General features: G+C 36.2%; 1 long non-coding RNA gene across 1 annotated transcript; it reads left to right on the plus strand.

Moving 5' to 3' along the window:
- Positions 1 to 5,706: 5,706 nt before the first annotated feature.
- Positions 5,707 to 10,171, plus strand: LOC142169124 (uncharacterized). The gene is made up of 4 exons (XR_012698866.1): positions 5,707 to 5,904; positions 5,985 to 6,282; positions 7,267 to 7,345; positions 9,972 to 10,171. It is a non-coding gene; the product is annotated as an uncharacterized LOC142169124 (long non-coding RNA).
- The last annotated feature ends 5,895 nt before the right edge of the window (positions 10,172 to 16,066 follow it).

Consider the following 16,066-nt stretch of genomic DNA (forward strand, 5'->3'; position numbering starts at 1 on the left):
ATGCAGATGGTATAGCACACAAAAATTATGGAACCATGCTGAATTCATATTTTATTACCCTAAAATGCCAAAAAAAAATAAGGAACGGTCATGGTGAAGCGATGACTATTGTTCATTAGGTTATTGTTTATGGTCTCGCAAAATTTTATGTGATTCAGAGCCGGTTGCCGGAATTCATGCAGAAGGTATAACACATGAAAATCTGGGAATCATGTTGAATGCTTGTTATATGGACATAAGTTGCCAAAAACGTGGTACAGTCATGGCAAAGCGATGATTATTGTTTATTAAGTCATTTTTATGGTTCCTCAAAATTTTAGGCGATTCGGAGCCAGTCGCCCGAATTCATGCATACACATGAAAATCTGGGAATCGCATTGAATTCCTGCTTTATGACCCTAAAATTCTAAAACATAAGGAACGGTTAGGGCGAAACGATAAGTATTGTTCATTAGGTCATTTTTATGGTCCCACAAAATTTTAGGCGATTTGAAGCAGGTCGCCTGAATTCATGCAGATTGTGTGGACTGTAGCACACGAAATATTTGAGAATCGTGTTGAATTCCTATATTACGGCCCTAAAATTCCAAAAATCAAGTAATAGCCATGGCGAAGAGATGACTATTGTTCCTTAGATCATTTTTGATGGTCCCGTAAAGTTTTAGGCGATTCGAAGACGGTCGCTCGAACTCATGCAGATAACGTATACTAGCACACGAATCGTATTGAATTATTATTTTATTGCCCTAAAATTCCAAAAAAATGAGAATTGACCATGGAGAAGTGATAAATATTGTTCATTAGGTCATTTTTGTGTTCCCATAAACCTTTAGGTGATTCGGAGCTTGTCCCCTGAATTCATGCAGATGGCGCGGACTATAGTGCATAAAAATCTGGGAATCGTGCTGAATTCAAAAAAATGAGGAACAATCATAGAAAAGCGATGACTATTGTTAATTAGGTCGTTTTTATGGTCTCGCAAAATTTTAGGCGATTCAGAACCGGTCGCCCGAATTCATGTAGATGACGTGGACTGTAACACACAATAATCTGGGAATCGTGCTGAATTCTTATTTTATGGTCCTAAAATGCCAAAAATGAGGAACGATTATGGCGAAGCAGTGACTATTGCTCATTAGGTCATTTGTTATGGTCCCGCAAAAATTTAACCGATTCGGAGCCCGTCACCCGAATTCATGCAGATGGCGTGGACTATAGCACACGAAAATCTGGGAATCATACTGAATTCCTATTTTATGGTCCTAAAATGCCAAAAATATAAGGAACGACCATGATGAAGCAATAAGTATTGTTCATTGGGTCATTTTTTATAGTCCCGCAAAATTTTAGGCGATTCAGAGACAGTTGCCCGAATTTATGCAGATGGCGTAGACTTTGCACACGAAAATCTAGGAATTGTGCTGAATTCTTTTTTATGGCCCTATAATGCCAAAAACGAGAAATGTTCATGGCAAAGCGATAAAAATTGTTCATTAGGTCATTTTTTTTATTGTCCTACAAAAATTTAGGTGATTCGGAGTCGGTCACCTTAATTCATGCAGAGGGCATGGCACATGAAAATCTGAGAATCATGCTGAATTCCTGTTTTACGGCCTTAAAATGCTGAAAAATGAGGAACGATCATGGCGAAGCAATGACTAATACTCATTAGTTCATTCATTATGGTCCCGCAAAATTTTAGATGATTCGGAGTCAGTCGCTCGAAACATCTAATATTTGGTTTTTCATGATATAAACCCATAATATTTGTGAGGCATCATAAATAAAAAATATTAAAATATTTATTACTAACCATCGATTCTATCTCCATTGGACCACATACATCAGAATATACTAAATTAAGTATATTCAATTTTCCTTCCTAAACTCTATGCTGCTTACCAAATAATTCTTCCGTTTCAATTTAGATGGGGTAGTTTGACTCGGCACGGAGTTTAAAAATAAAATTTATAAAATTTGTAATCTTAAAAGCTTAAGGGGTAAAATATTTGTGGTTCCATAACATTTATGTGATTATAAACACTTCTCATTAAAGGTAAATTGGGTAAAATGAAGAGTTTAAAGTTGAATTATTTTCAATTGTAGAAATGTGTCATTCTTTTTGGAATGGATTAATAAGGAAAGTGTATCATCTAAATTAAAACAGAGGAAGTAAACAGTAGTCACAAGGTCTTATCATTGTACCTTTAGCAAAAGAACTAAGTGATTTCTTGGTAAAAATCTGCAATCCCTTCTCGCTCATATGACCCATTTTTATATGCCATAAATCGGCAGAAATCGCATCCTGTGTCGCATTCAATTTACCTCGGCATATTTCTGCATTTGTCTTATACAACGTGCCACGAGCAACTCCCTTTGAAATTATCAATGATCCCTTTGTAAGTTTCCACTTTTGATTTGCAAAATATTTCTCGTACCCATCTCGGTCTAAAGCTATTTTCGAGATCAAGTTTATCCGCAAATCATGTACATGGCGCACGTCTTTTAGAACCAATGTGTATCTGACATTTGTCTTGATATAAATATCATCGATCCCCATAATACTTTAGTAACTCGTGTTACCCATTCTCACAGTACGAAAATCACCTACTATATATCTGTAAATAACTTCCCTTACCGGTGTGCCATGGTAAGATGTTCTTGTGTCAACCACTCATTTAGACTCCGGACCTACCAAGTGCATGCTTTCCTCTTCCTCAGTTATGAAGAGAACAACATTATCATTGTTTTGCACCTTGGAAGTTGTGTTGTCGTCAATTTTCAGGCCACTGCTTACACCTTTGCCCTTCCTTAGCTTTGCGCAATCTCTTCTAAAGAGACCTGGTTGATCGCAATTGTAGCAATTTTTGGCTTTTGATTTGGATCGGTTCTTGGACTTCCCACGACTTTCAAATCTACCATAGTTGCTCGAACACCTTTGGTAACTCTTGCCTCTACCTTCTGTAATGAGAGCTTAGCCTTGATTTTCATGCTTCTTTCTCATTTTCTCATTAAGTAGAGGAGCCGATGTGACGACCTTCAACTCAATAATGGTCTTACCATGCAAGATGGTTATTGCCAAATTATCGTACGAAGATGAAAATGAGTTCAAGAGAAAGATGGCTTTATCTTCTTCCTCGATCTTTACTTCGAGGTTGGCAAACTGCTTGATCAGTCCGTTAAACACATTTAAATATGACAAAAAATTCATACCTTCACCCATGTGTAGGGTGTATAGCTGCTTCTTCAGGTACGATTTATTTGTCAGTATTTTGGACATATATAGGCTTTAAAACTTTGTCCAAATTCAACATGCAGTGTCTTCATGAATGATGTTATTTACCATATCATCTGATAAGTGCAACCTGATCGCACTAGCATCTTTTTCATCAAAGTCAGACCAATCTCCGCTTTCATGGTATCGGGCTTCTTGGCATCTGAATCTATTACCTTGTGTAATCCTTATTGGATGAGTAGATCTCTCATCCTTCTTTGCCATGTTGATAAACCACTATCTTCGTTGAATTATTTTACCTCGTACTTTACTCCGGATATCTTTCTTTTTACCGAGTCTATTACTACCGACCGTGAATAGTATTTTTGTGAAAGAGCAGAACATGTACTCTAATATCAGTTGTTGAGAATAAATTCCCCCTCAAAAAATAATATTCACGGTAATAACAACAGAACAATAATGTAGCATCAAGATACGATATCAACAAGAATAAAAATAATAACAAGGATACAAAGATTTTAACGTGAAAAACCCTTCTAAAAAGGCAAAACATTACGGGCCCGAGAAGAGTAAAGTACTCCACTATAATGAGAAAGTTCACACTTCGTAGTCTCGAATAAATACTCCATGAACCACCATACACTCAAAATAAATAATCTTCTTTTGATTTTCACATCACTACAATATTGCTCACACTTTTTATTTTTCCTAGACAATCTATTTTTCACAATGCCCGAGAAATGTTCTTTACAACTTATGTGTTGCTTCTCTTTCTATGTGGTCAAATGAAGGAGCCGGAGCCGAGAGCTCCTTTTTATAGGCAAAGTGACCATTCCTCCAACCAATAAGAATGGTTTGCTTACGACCACTTGCTTTGCAATATTCCAAAACAGAATTGGTGTCGGATTTGTCATTTTTCTTTTTCTTTTTCTATTTCTTCAATTTATGGGCTTGGACCCCATCAATTTGATGATTAATAAATCCAATACACTTGTTAAATTTATTGGAATTTTTACCTCCTGTATCAAATGTTGATACTTTATTTATTTTAAATAAACACCCTTCTAAAAAATTATATTCCATAGCTACCTTTTGATTTTTATATCCAAATATCTATTTATGGTCACCTCCTACCCTTAAGCCATAAAATACGCTTTGTATTATTTTTCTCTCTCATTCTTTCAGATTTTTCTCCACCCTCTCTCTCTCAACGCCACAAAATTCATGGATTCTCTCTCATTAGTTCATCCGTCGATTGTTCTTCCTCCTGGAAAGCATCTCCGCCACCACCACCATCATCGGCGAATCTCCGCTCTTTCTTCTCACGCCAAGCCAAAATCACCGTTTTCTCAATTCCGGATACTTAGAAGTTGTAACAGAATGAGGTCTATGGCTGTTTGTTGCAAATTGAGTAGCGGAGGAGACAAAGAAGAAGAGGAAAGTTCGACTGGTCTATTGTGCTTCCTATATCTCTTTGGACTGGGTTCTTGATCGAAACGGGAACAATGACGTTTCGAGTCAGAATCACGGCCCTCTCGACGAGACGACATCAGGGTTGTTCTTGAACAAAGACGACGGAGTTTGCGGTTGAGCAAATTAAAGATTCGGTTACCTTTTTTAAGTGTATTTCAATGTATCTCGCTATATTTCCATGTATTTTATTGTATTCATTGCCTTTTATTTTCATTGTATTCCAATGTATCTCGTTGTATTCCATGTATTTCATTGTATTCACCGTCTCGCTGTATTCCATGAATGTATTCATATATTTTTTTAATTAATATAATTTATGTATTCAAATGTATCTGCAGTATGTATTAATATATTTTTGCACTATAGATGAATCTCGAATTTTATTGGTTGAAAACAGAAATATCCACGAATGATATCAACAGAAAAGGGAAGGATTAGAAACTCGGCGATTGCTCTGTTGAAAAATATTCAGCATATTTCGCGTCAAATACAGATTATGGGTGATGTAATTGAGTTATTTGAGTTATATTAGGAGTCTATTGTGTTAATTGATTCACTTTCCATTTAAAAACAGCTGAATATACCACGATTTGCGCTATTTACGTTACTGTATTCATAAATACATATCGTGAATACAGTCGAATACAATAATTGTCTAGCTGGAATCCCCTGTTTCACGCCGAGTTTTGCTACTGTATTCATGAATACAATAGGTTAAATAAATCGAATACACTCTAAAAAAACTGAAAACATAGCTATAGGAAGTAATATAGTAAATGATAGCTACAACTAGCTAATAACCACTAAATAATAGTGGTCTGTGAAAATTTCTCAAATTTATTTGAGTAAAACAATGCTACTTGTGGACCAAGCAATTAGAGTCCTAAAATGTTTTGGTTTATTATATGGAAATATTTTAACCAAAACAATTTAGCAAAAATAACTTGTGTCTTACGAAAATTATTTATGTGACTGCAAAATATGAAAAAGAAGTTTCTTGCGCTACCCAAACAACACTAGAAATTGGTTGAGAGTTTGGTTAAAACTTCAAACCCTAGATCATAATCTTGTCTCAAATATGGAGAATTCTTACCTACACAAATTCCAAGCGTCAATGTCTATCCCTGAATATGTGAACAAATACGGAGTTTTAGAGAGTAGCCAACACCTTTGGAATGAATTCGTGACCTTGTCTGGTAAAATTTACAGTATTTGTTTTGGTTTATGTATTTATATATAAAAAAAAACTTACATATTATTAATGTATTTTGTGTAGGAAGAATAACGAACAAACGTGCGATTTCTACAAAGCTGTTTTTCTATGATTTACATAGTGAAGGTGCCAACGTTCTAGTTAAGGCAAGTGCAAAAGATTCTGAGTTGTATGAAGAGGAATTTAATAAATTTCATTCTGGTATGAAGCGTGGAGATATCGTCGGAATTATTGGGTTTCGTGGAAAGAGTAAAAGGGGAGAGCTGTGTATTTTTTCCAAATCATTCTTCGTGTTATCTCGTTGTTCATCAAATGGTTCGTTGCCACCGCAGAACGGTGCCCCCAAATGTATGCAACTAAGGTTAGTGAATTTTGTTTTGTCCCGTAATTAGAGGCGGATTCGGAGTTCTTACGGCGCCCTAAACTTAATGTACTAAAATAATGACGGAATTCACAATTAAATATTTGTTGAATTCTACTTAAATTTATTTTGTATTGTGTCTAAGAGCAGTTTAATTGAACTACTATATCCAATTATGATGTAGAAAACTAAAGAAAGAATAATAGACGAAAAGGATTGCTAGCGTTTTAGAGCTATATTAGTATCAAATCATGTTTTGTCCGGTAATTAGAGGCAGATTCAGAACTTAAAATTTATGTGTTTATATGACGACCTCAAATTAATAGTACAATAATTGTTCATAAGCAAATATTTATAGATATTTAGTTTTAGTGGATTTCTTAAATGTAGGTTCGGAGGAAAAGCAACCCGTAGCCAAGTTGGAGCCTCATTGTTTTGGTTTTTAATTAAAATTATAATTTGGCTTCCATTGATCATTGATGTTCAAAATGTTATATACAATATGAGTTTGGCATCCCAAACTTGTATGTCTGCCTTTTTGCAGGGCGGATCCAGTTCTACAGTAACAGGTTTATCTGAACCCATCATACTTTTGACACATAGCATAAAATTATGTATAAAAATTCACTAGAATTGCAATAAATAATAGATATGAATCCATAACTTCAAATATATTATGGGTTCAATGCTAAAAACATTAAAGGATGAACCCATGAAATTTAAATCTTGAATCTATCTTTGCGATTTTACATGTAACTTCGACAAATGTTTAATGTTATTTTCCATATTGGTGATTCCTCCATTTTTTAGATAAATAAAACCCACCTTGTTGGCTCTGTTAGGTCCAGAGGTAAGTCTAGCCTTATTATTACGTCGGGTTCAACTGAATCTATAACTTTCGATGTGGAATATAAATTTAATGGCCTCATGTAGTCGTTTAATGTCTCATATCTTTCTAATCTAATGGTTCTCATGGTTTAATAGGTGGTTTTGGGAGACGATAAGGATGATTCAGCTGTTTTGGACCAATAAATGTTTTGGCTTTCAATCCTGATGGGAAAAGGTAATGTCTGATCATTTCATGTTCTTGCATCTCATATGTAAATGCACTCACGCACTTATGCCATTATTCGGGTTCACGAACTATAGATTTTAATGCAATGATTAATGAACAAAAAGGTGGACTTAGCAGAGGCAAAAACAATTGCGATTTGTTCCCTTCTGCTTAAGCCATGGCCGGCAGAGTCACTCGGTGTCCGTGCTGATGAGAGATAGCAGGTACTCCATGAAATAATCAAAGTGTGCGAAATCTGACCCTGACACCACGTGAACTTATTTTAGGACAACTCAAGTAGAAATTAAGGCAACCATTTTCGGACAGGGAGAGTGAAATTAGTTGTTGGAAATATTTTGTTCTTAATGGTACTCTATATTTTGTCTCCAAACTTTTATCCTTTCAACAAAATGGTGAGAAGAGGAAACAAAGATATTTTTTTTTTTTTGGTAACGAAAGGCTCTTATTTAAATAAAACACATATGAAGAGTCATTACAATATGAGACTAGTCTAAGCAACATAGTGCCTCTTAAATTAGTTAGTGTTTGATAGGAGTATTTGAGAAGAGGTTGTTTTATCCCTCCTTGGAAAAAAAAAGGAAGAAGTATTTAAAAGCATTTTTTTGTCTTATATAGTTTGAATATTTTAAAGGATGTTTGGAGGGAAATTGGATTGGGCTTTGGGCCAATTAAGTAGTCCGAAATTAGTAGTTTTAGTCACTTATTATTTTATTAATTAATTAAAAAATATTTTTAATTAAATTTCAGAAAACGTTTTTTAATAGATTTATTTTTCAAATTCAAAAAAAGGTGACAAAGTGCCTGTTATGAAGAAATGAGTCTGTTAATTCCAACAGATTCCTAGAAGTATTATAAATATCCATATCAACTCCAAAACGAAATACATTTGAAACTTTCATCTCTTTCTTTTCTACTTATTTTCTACAACTCACAAATATTCCGTTCTTGTGAGAAATTCGAGTTAATTACTGAAACTCGAATTTTAGAGGCTTTGTAAAATTCTAGAGAAATTCTGCTATTATCCCTGAAGCAACAAAGTGGGAAGTTTAAATTCATTAAGGACAATAATTACACTATCGAAACTGATTATTTTATCCCATTATTTTTCTAACAGTGCCTGTGTTGTTTCTTTCAAAAGGAAAACAAAGACATCGTTGTTGAGTTATGTGAAGTTTTACATATTTATTGTGTAATTGTTCGTATAAAAGAAAATTTTGTTCTTGGTCTCAAATATATAGTTTGTTGGAAATCATGTGCAAAGGAAACAGGGAGAGTTAAGAACGTTAAAGTTGGAATTCATATTCATTAGGATCATGATTATTCTTATTTTTATATCGGAAAAGGATCAAAACTGCCCCTAATCTGTTTGATTTTGTTTAAAAATATCCTCTGTCCATCAATTTTGTTAAAACTGCTCTCGCCTTTAAATATTTGGCCCATTCATGCCCTTATTTCTGACGAACCATTGCTGAAATAAAAATAAATTATTATATTTGACATGGCAATTGCTTATTGGTCAAAATTAAAATCCCACTCCAGCCCAAATCTAATCCGTAAATAACCTACTCACGACTCATTTTAATTGTTCCGACCCTTTAAACCCCCTTTTAGCCCCTCAAAACACCTGGTTCCACACCCCACTTAGGATCCAATCGTTATTTAGGTTTCATTTGTCAAATTTCATATTTTTTTATTTTTATTAATTTATTATTTGGTATCCTACCTCTTTCCTTGTTCATCTTCCCCAGCTTAATCACCGACGACGAAATGTGAAGCTAATTTCCTAGCATGATTTAAATTAACTCTAAAAAGCTACATGGTGGCACAACAAATATAACTTTGCAAAAAGATAACTTATTAAACCCTAAAATCTCAAAATGAACCTTTATTCTAATTCCAAAAAATATCAGATTTCACTCAGAAAATTAATTTTACAAAAAAGTAATAATTTAAAAATTAAATTAAGGCCGAAAAATCTGAGTAGGAGAGGGAGATCTATGAGTGTTTAAGGGTGAAGATCTAAAAGTTGAAGCCGAAGGTGATCCTCTATCGGCAATGGTGAATTATTGTTCTTTGACCTTGGAGGATGATTAGAGAAAATGTGGAATAGGAGTTAGTGGTAGGGATGGAAGAGGAGAAGTTGAGAGGTGAAGTGCATGGGTTAATAAGTGGATGTTAGGTGAGGCTTTAATTTAAGTCAGTAGGAAATTGACACATAATAAATAATAAAAAAAATTCTTAATCAAAATAGGGCCATTAGTTTCGAGGGTACAAAGCCAGATTTTTTAACGGTGAATGGAGTTTTAACAAAATAAGTGAACGAGTGGTATTTTCAAAACCAAAGCGAATAGGTTAGGGGCAATTTTTGCCTTTTTTCATTTATATATTCGGTTAAAATTAAGTTAACTCAGTTGTTTTTATATCACATGCTTCATATGCAAGGGGTAACGGTTACATTTATGTTTGCTACTATGTTATAGTCTCTCTTTTCTCACTCATTTTCATCCTTTTTAATTTGCCTTTTAAGTGCTTGTGAGATTTATTTAGAGCAAAAAATAATTCTGGGATTAAAATAGCAGACTTGTGATCATAAACTCCCTATTTCATTTTGCAGTTTCACAAATGGCAGTGAAGATGGACCGTGTGAGATTGCATCATTTTACTTTTGATCTTCTTCTTCTTCCTTTTGCCTTGGTATTCAAATGCAGGGCGGAGCTATCGTTATAGTTATGAATTCGACAAAATCCTATAAATTTAGCTCAAATTAAATTTTGTGTTAAAAAGATTATTTAATATGTATAAATAATTTATTCAGAACCCAATAAACAAAAAAGATTGCGTTCTAGAATCTAGAAGCTAAAGATCCTAGCTCCGCCTCTCTTTAAATGTTTCAGATAAAACACAAGTCGCAAATACCTAAAAGGTCATTTCCAATCTTATGCTATAGCATTCTTTATACATTCCAATTGTATATTTTTCTTCTTTATTTTTCTCATTTATTTGTTTCTCTTTTTGTTTAGAATGTTGAATTTGAGTAAAAGGAAATAGAGTTGCGGCTAAATTTCGGAAGAAAAAAAAGTAGTTTTCAAAAAAGTAAGCGAGCTTAAATATTAATTGAAATGATCGTACATATAATTTTAAATGAATTTTCATGCACTTCATGACATTTCATATCATGTTGACATCTAATTCATGCTAGAAAAGACTCAAGTTGCGCAAAAAATATAACAAAATAACAAAGTTTAGAAAATTTTGGAAACACTAAAAAATATCATAAATTTAATCGGATAAAAATAAGGAGAGCTGTGATGACCCAAAATGTTATCTTTAAATTTAATAAGTAATTTTGTATTCTAAGACCTCAAAAATCATCATTTATCATTCCTCGACTTGCGTGCGCAGTATGTAAAATTTTTCGGAAAGTTTTCATGTGAAAAATGGATTAAAATGTGAAATAGAGCTTTAAAACTCAACTGAGTTGACTTTGGTCAACATTTTTAGCAAATAGACCCGGATCAGTATTTTGACAGTTCCGATAGCCCCGTATCGTGATTTGACACTTGGGCGTATGCCCGGAATTTAATTTGGAGGTCCCTAGCTCAAGTTATGACCATTTAACGGAACTAGCAATTTAAAGGCTAAAGACTTCCAATTTTGACCACGGAGTTGACTTTTTGATATCGGAGCCGAAATCCAATTCTGAAATTTGAGTAGTTCCGTTATGTCATTTAGGAATTGTATGCCAAATTTGAAGTCATTCCGGATTCATTTAATATGTTTTGGCACGAGATATGCAAATGGAAAAGTTTAAAACTCAAAGTTCAAATCAAGGTGTGAATTATAATTTCAGCGTTGTTTGACATGATTTTTGACCCCGAGTAAGTCCGTATTATGTTACGGGACTTGTTGGTATATTCGGACGGGGTCCCAAGTACCCCGAGTGTGACTCGAATCAAAATCGGAACAAGAATTGGACTTAAGCAAAATCTGAAATTTTGCCTTCTATTGTAATCGCACCTGCGAATTTTTGACCGCAGTTGCGATCTCGCAAAAGCGAGCCTTCCATCACAGAAACGGCCTGGGCAGGCTGGGCAAAAGTTTGCAGGGGCAGAAACTTGCACGCACTCGCGCGTCCGCAGAAGCGGACTTGGCAATCGCAGAAGCGGAAGGCAGCGCAGGTGTGCATTTTTCCTCCGCAGGTGCGAGGCCTCGCTTGGTAGTCCCATTTCGCAGATGCGAGCTCGCATGTGCGAGTCCAGGCATCGCAGGTGCGGAAATGCCTGGGCAGTGTATATATAGAAGAGTCCGATATTTTTACTCATTTTGGTCATTTTGAGCTCGGTTAAGGCGAAATTTTGGGCGATTTTCACGAAAAATATTAGGGTAAGTGTTCCTTATCCTATATTGATTATATTTCATAATTCCATACTCGTTTATATCATGAATCCATGAATTTATTGAAAAAAATCAGATATTTCTAAAATCTTCCAAAAACGAAAAATTTAGATTTGAAGGTCCATTTGACATCGGAATTGGATAATTTTTGTATCATTGAACTCGTAGCGGAACGGTCGTTCGGATTTCATAAAATTTTTCGGGATTTGAGATGTGGGTCCCACTATTAAATATTTTAATGAATTTCAGATTTTATCCAGAAAATTTATAAATTCATATGGAATTAATTCCTATGATTAGAATTGAATATATCGAATTATTTATGAATAGATTTGAAGCTTTTGGAGATAAATTTAAAAGAAAAAGTTATGGTTGAGTAATTGATTGAAATTTGCAAAGCGAGATAAGTGTCATGATTAACCTTGACTTGAGGGAATAGAATTCTTAAATTATTTGTTATGTGAATTGCATGTGAACGACGTATAGGCGAGGTGACGAGTGTCTATACGTCGTTAAATTAATTGTTTGCCTGTTTACTTGAAAAATCATTAATTATTATAATAATTATTTCTCTCCTATTCTTTGCCAAATATTAATTCTTGAATTCTTGCATTAATTGTTACATGCTATTTGAATTATGTGTTTTAATTATTATTTGACATTTAGCATATTAAATATCAAACTGCCTATTTTCTCCCTGATTTTCATAATAATTTGCTATTTGTCATTGTTTATTTCATAATTAAATCATAATTATTGTATGCTTGTTGTCTTATAATTTTATATTAATTGTTGCATTTATTAGAAACATTTCTTCTATAAGAATTGATTGAAATGAATATATTGGAGGATCGGGTTGCACGCCACAACAGACTTATTAAAAAGTCCTTATTGGAGGATTGGGTTGCACGCCGCAACAGACTTATTAAAAGTCAATATTGGGGGATTGGATTGCACGTCGCAACAGACTTATTAAAAAGTCTATATATATACTTGATTGAAATAAATATACAACAGACTTACTAAAAGTCAATATTGGGGGATCGGATTGCACGCAGCAACAGACTTATTAAAATGTCTCTCTCTCTCTCTCTCTCTCTCTCTCTCTCTCTCTCTCTCTCTCTCTCTCTCTCTCTCTCTCTCTCTCTCTCTCTCTCTCTCTCTCTCTCTCTCTCATATATAAAAATTAAAAATAAAAATTTATCTATATACATATATATATACTCGATTGAAATAAATATACAACAGACTTATTAAAAAGTCAATATTTGGGGGATCGGATTGCACGCCGCAATAGACTTATTTAAAAGTCATTATATATATTTGATTAAAAATAATTATATGAGAGGATTGAAAATAAATATATTGTGAGAGCAGGTTGCACGGTGCAACAGAATTGAATGTGAATATATTGTGAGAGCGGGTTACACGCTGCAACAGAATTGATGGAAATGATAATTAGTTATAACTGTTGAGTTGGCTTCAATTATTATAAATGAGTTACCTGATTTATTTCTATTATTGTTGTTGTTACTAATATTGCGTACAGGTAACGTAAGTGACCCGCCTTAGCCTCGTCACTACTTCGTCGAGGTTAGGCTCAGCACTTACCAGTACATGGGGTCGGTTGTACTGATATTACACTCTGCACTTCTTGTGCAGATTTTGGAGTTGGTCCCAGCGGCGTACCATAGACTTGCTCGGATTTCAGCTACCAGAGGAGACTTGAGGTATAACTGCATGGCGTCCGCAGTTCTGAAGTCCCCGTCTATTTTACTTTAGCTATGTTTTTATTTTCAGACATCTTTATTTTATTCAGACCTTTATTTGTATTTATTCTAGAAACTCGTGCACTTATGACACTAATTCTTAGATGGTATTTAGACATCGTTATTTTTAAGGATTATTCACTACATTTCAGACTTTACTTCCACATTTGTTCTTTGTTATTAATAAATTTAAAAATTATTTTAAAAATGAATAATATTATTCTAACATTGGCTTGCGTAGCAAGTGAAATATTAGGCTCCATCACGGTCCGGAGGTGGGAAATTCGGGTCGTGACAGTTGGTATCAGAGCTCTAGGTTACATAGGTCTCACGAGTCACGAGCAAGCTTAGTAGAGTCTGAAGGATCGGTACGGAGACGTCTGTACTTATCTCTCAGAGGCTATGAAGTTTAGGAACAATATCACTTCTTTCTTATTCAGTCGTGCGAATTTATTCTATCATCGATAATTGAACCATTCTACTCTTATTCTCTCGCAGATGGTGAGAACACGTAATACCTCTACCGATGGACAGAGACCAGAACCCCCGATGGCAACTATGACCAGGGGTAGAGGTCGAGGTCGAGGTCGTGCTAGAGGCCGAGGCAGAGGCCGAGGTTGAGCTCAGTCCAGAGCTCGAGCAGCTGCACCTGTTGAAGAACCTCAGGTGGACCTTCAGGAGGAGGTTCCAGTTCAGAATATACCAGTTAGACTAGTTTAGGTCCCGGAAGGATTCATAGCCACTCCAGTACTTCAGGACGCTCTAGTCCGTTTGGTAAGTCTTATGGAGGGCGTGGCCTAGAATGGTACATTTCCAGTGGCACCAGCCGTCTCACAGGTTGGGGGAGGAGACAAACTCCCACTACTTCCGCTCCAGAGCAGATGGCTCCCCAGAATCAGGCTCCAGCAGCCCCGCCAGTTGGGGTAGTTCATCCAGTTATTGCGGCACAGATCGGTGATAGGCCCACCATGTCTTTTGAGGCCTTATTGAGGCTAGATAAGTTTACCAAGCTCTTTTCAATTCACTTCAGTGGCACACCTTCTGAGGACCCATGGGATTATCTTGAACGCTGCCATGACGTGTTGTGGAACATGGGTATAGTTGAGACCAATGTGGTTGATTTTGCTGTATTTCAGATGACGGGTTCTGCCAAGAGGTGGTGGAGAGATTATACATTGACTCGATCAGTCGGATCACTTGCACTTACATGGGAGCAGTTCTCTCAGGTATTTCTGGAAAAGCTCCTCCCTATCACACTGAGAGAGGAATTCCGCAAGCAATTTGAGCGTCTACGGTAGGACAGTATGTCTGTTACTCAATATGAGTCCCGTTTTGTGGATTTGGCCCGTCATGTCTCCTTTTACTAACTATGGAGGGAGAGAGAGTGAGGAGGTTTATTGAGGGACTCACTCACCCTATCATACTTCAGATGGCCAAGGAGACCGGAAGTGAGATTTCTTTTCAGGCGGCTACTAATGTCGCAAGGAGGATCGAGATGGTTCTTGCACAGGAGAGAGGGCAGAGGTCCGATAAGAGGCCTCGTCAGTTCGGTGGTTTCAGTGGTGCCTCGTCTGGAGGCATAGGTAATTTTGGTAGGGGACATCCTCCCAGACCATTTCATTCAACACTTCATGTATCTCCCGGTGCTTCAAAGAGTCATGGTCCTATTATGCCTTACTTTGGGCAGCCATCATTTAGTACACATTCAGCTCCTATTAGTGCACCACCACTCCAGAGTTACTACAGTGGTTATCCGGCCCATTTGGGTTAGCTTCAGCTTCAGCAGCCAAGGCATCAGGATGGGTGTTATGAGTGTGGAAACATTGGTCACATCAGGAGGTATTGCCCTAGATTGGCGAGTAGTAGATCTCGGCAAGATTCTCGTGCCATCATACCGGCACTGGTTGCTTCACCGCCTGCTCAGCCAGCTAGAGGTAGGGGTCAGGCAGCTAGAGGTGGAGGTCAGGCCATTAGAGGTGGAGGTCAGGCCATTAGAGGTGGAGATCAGCCCGTTAGAGGCCGTCCCAGGGACGCAGTTTATAGTGGTGGGGCCCAGCCCCGATTTTATGCTTTTCCAGCTAGGCCTGAGGTCGAGTCATCTGATGTTGTGATCACAGGTATTATTCCAGTTTGCCATAGAGATGCTTCAGTTCTATTTGATCCAGGATCTACATATTCCTATGTGTCCTCCTATTTTGCTTCATATTTGGTTGTACCTTCTGATTCTCTGAGTGCTTCTGTGTGTGTATCTATACCGGTGGGAGACTCTGTTATAGTAGATCATGTCTATCGTTCGTGTGTGGTTACTATTGGTAATCTTGAGACTAGTGTGGATCTTCTACTTCTTCATGTGGTAGATTTTTATGTCATCTTGGGTATGGATTGGTTGTACCCTTATCATGCTATATTGGATTGTCATGCCTAGATAGTGACCCTAGCTATGTCGGGATTACCTCGGTTAGAGTGGAAAGGAACTCCTAGTCATTCTGCCAGCAGGGTTATTTCTTATATGAAAGCTCAGTGTATGGTAGAGAAAGGGTGTCTA

Source organism: Nicotiana tabacum, chromosome 14 (assembly GCF_000715075.1).
Source record: "Nicotiana tabacum cultivar K326 chromosome 14, ASM71507v2, whole genome shotgun sequence".
NCBI classification, from domain to species: Eukaryota; Viridiplantae; Streptophyta; class Magnoliopsida; order Solanales; family Solanaceae; genus Nicotiana; species Nicotiana tabacum.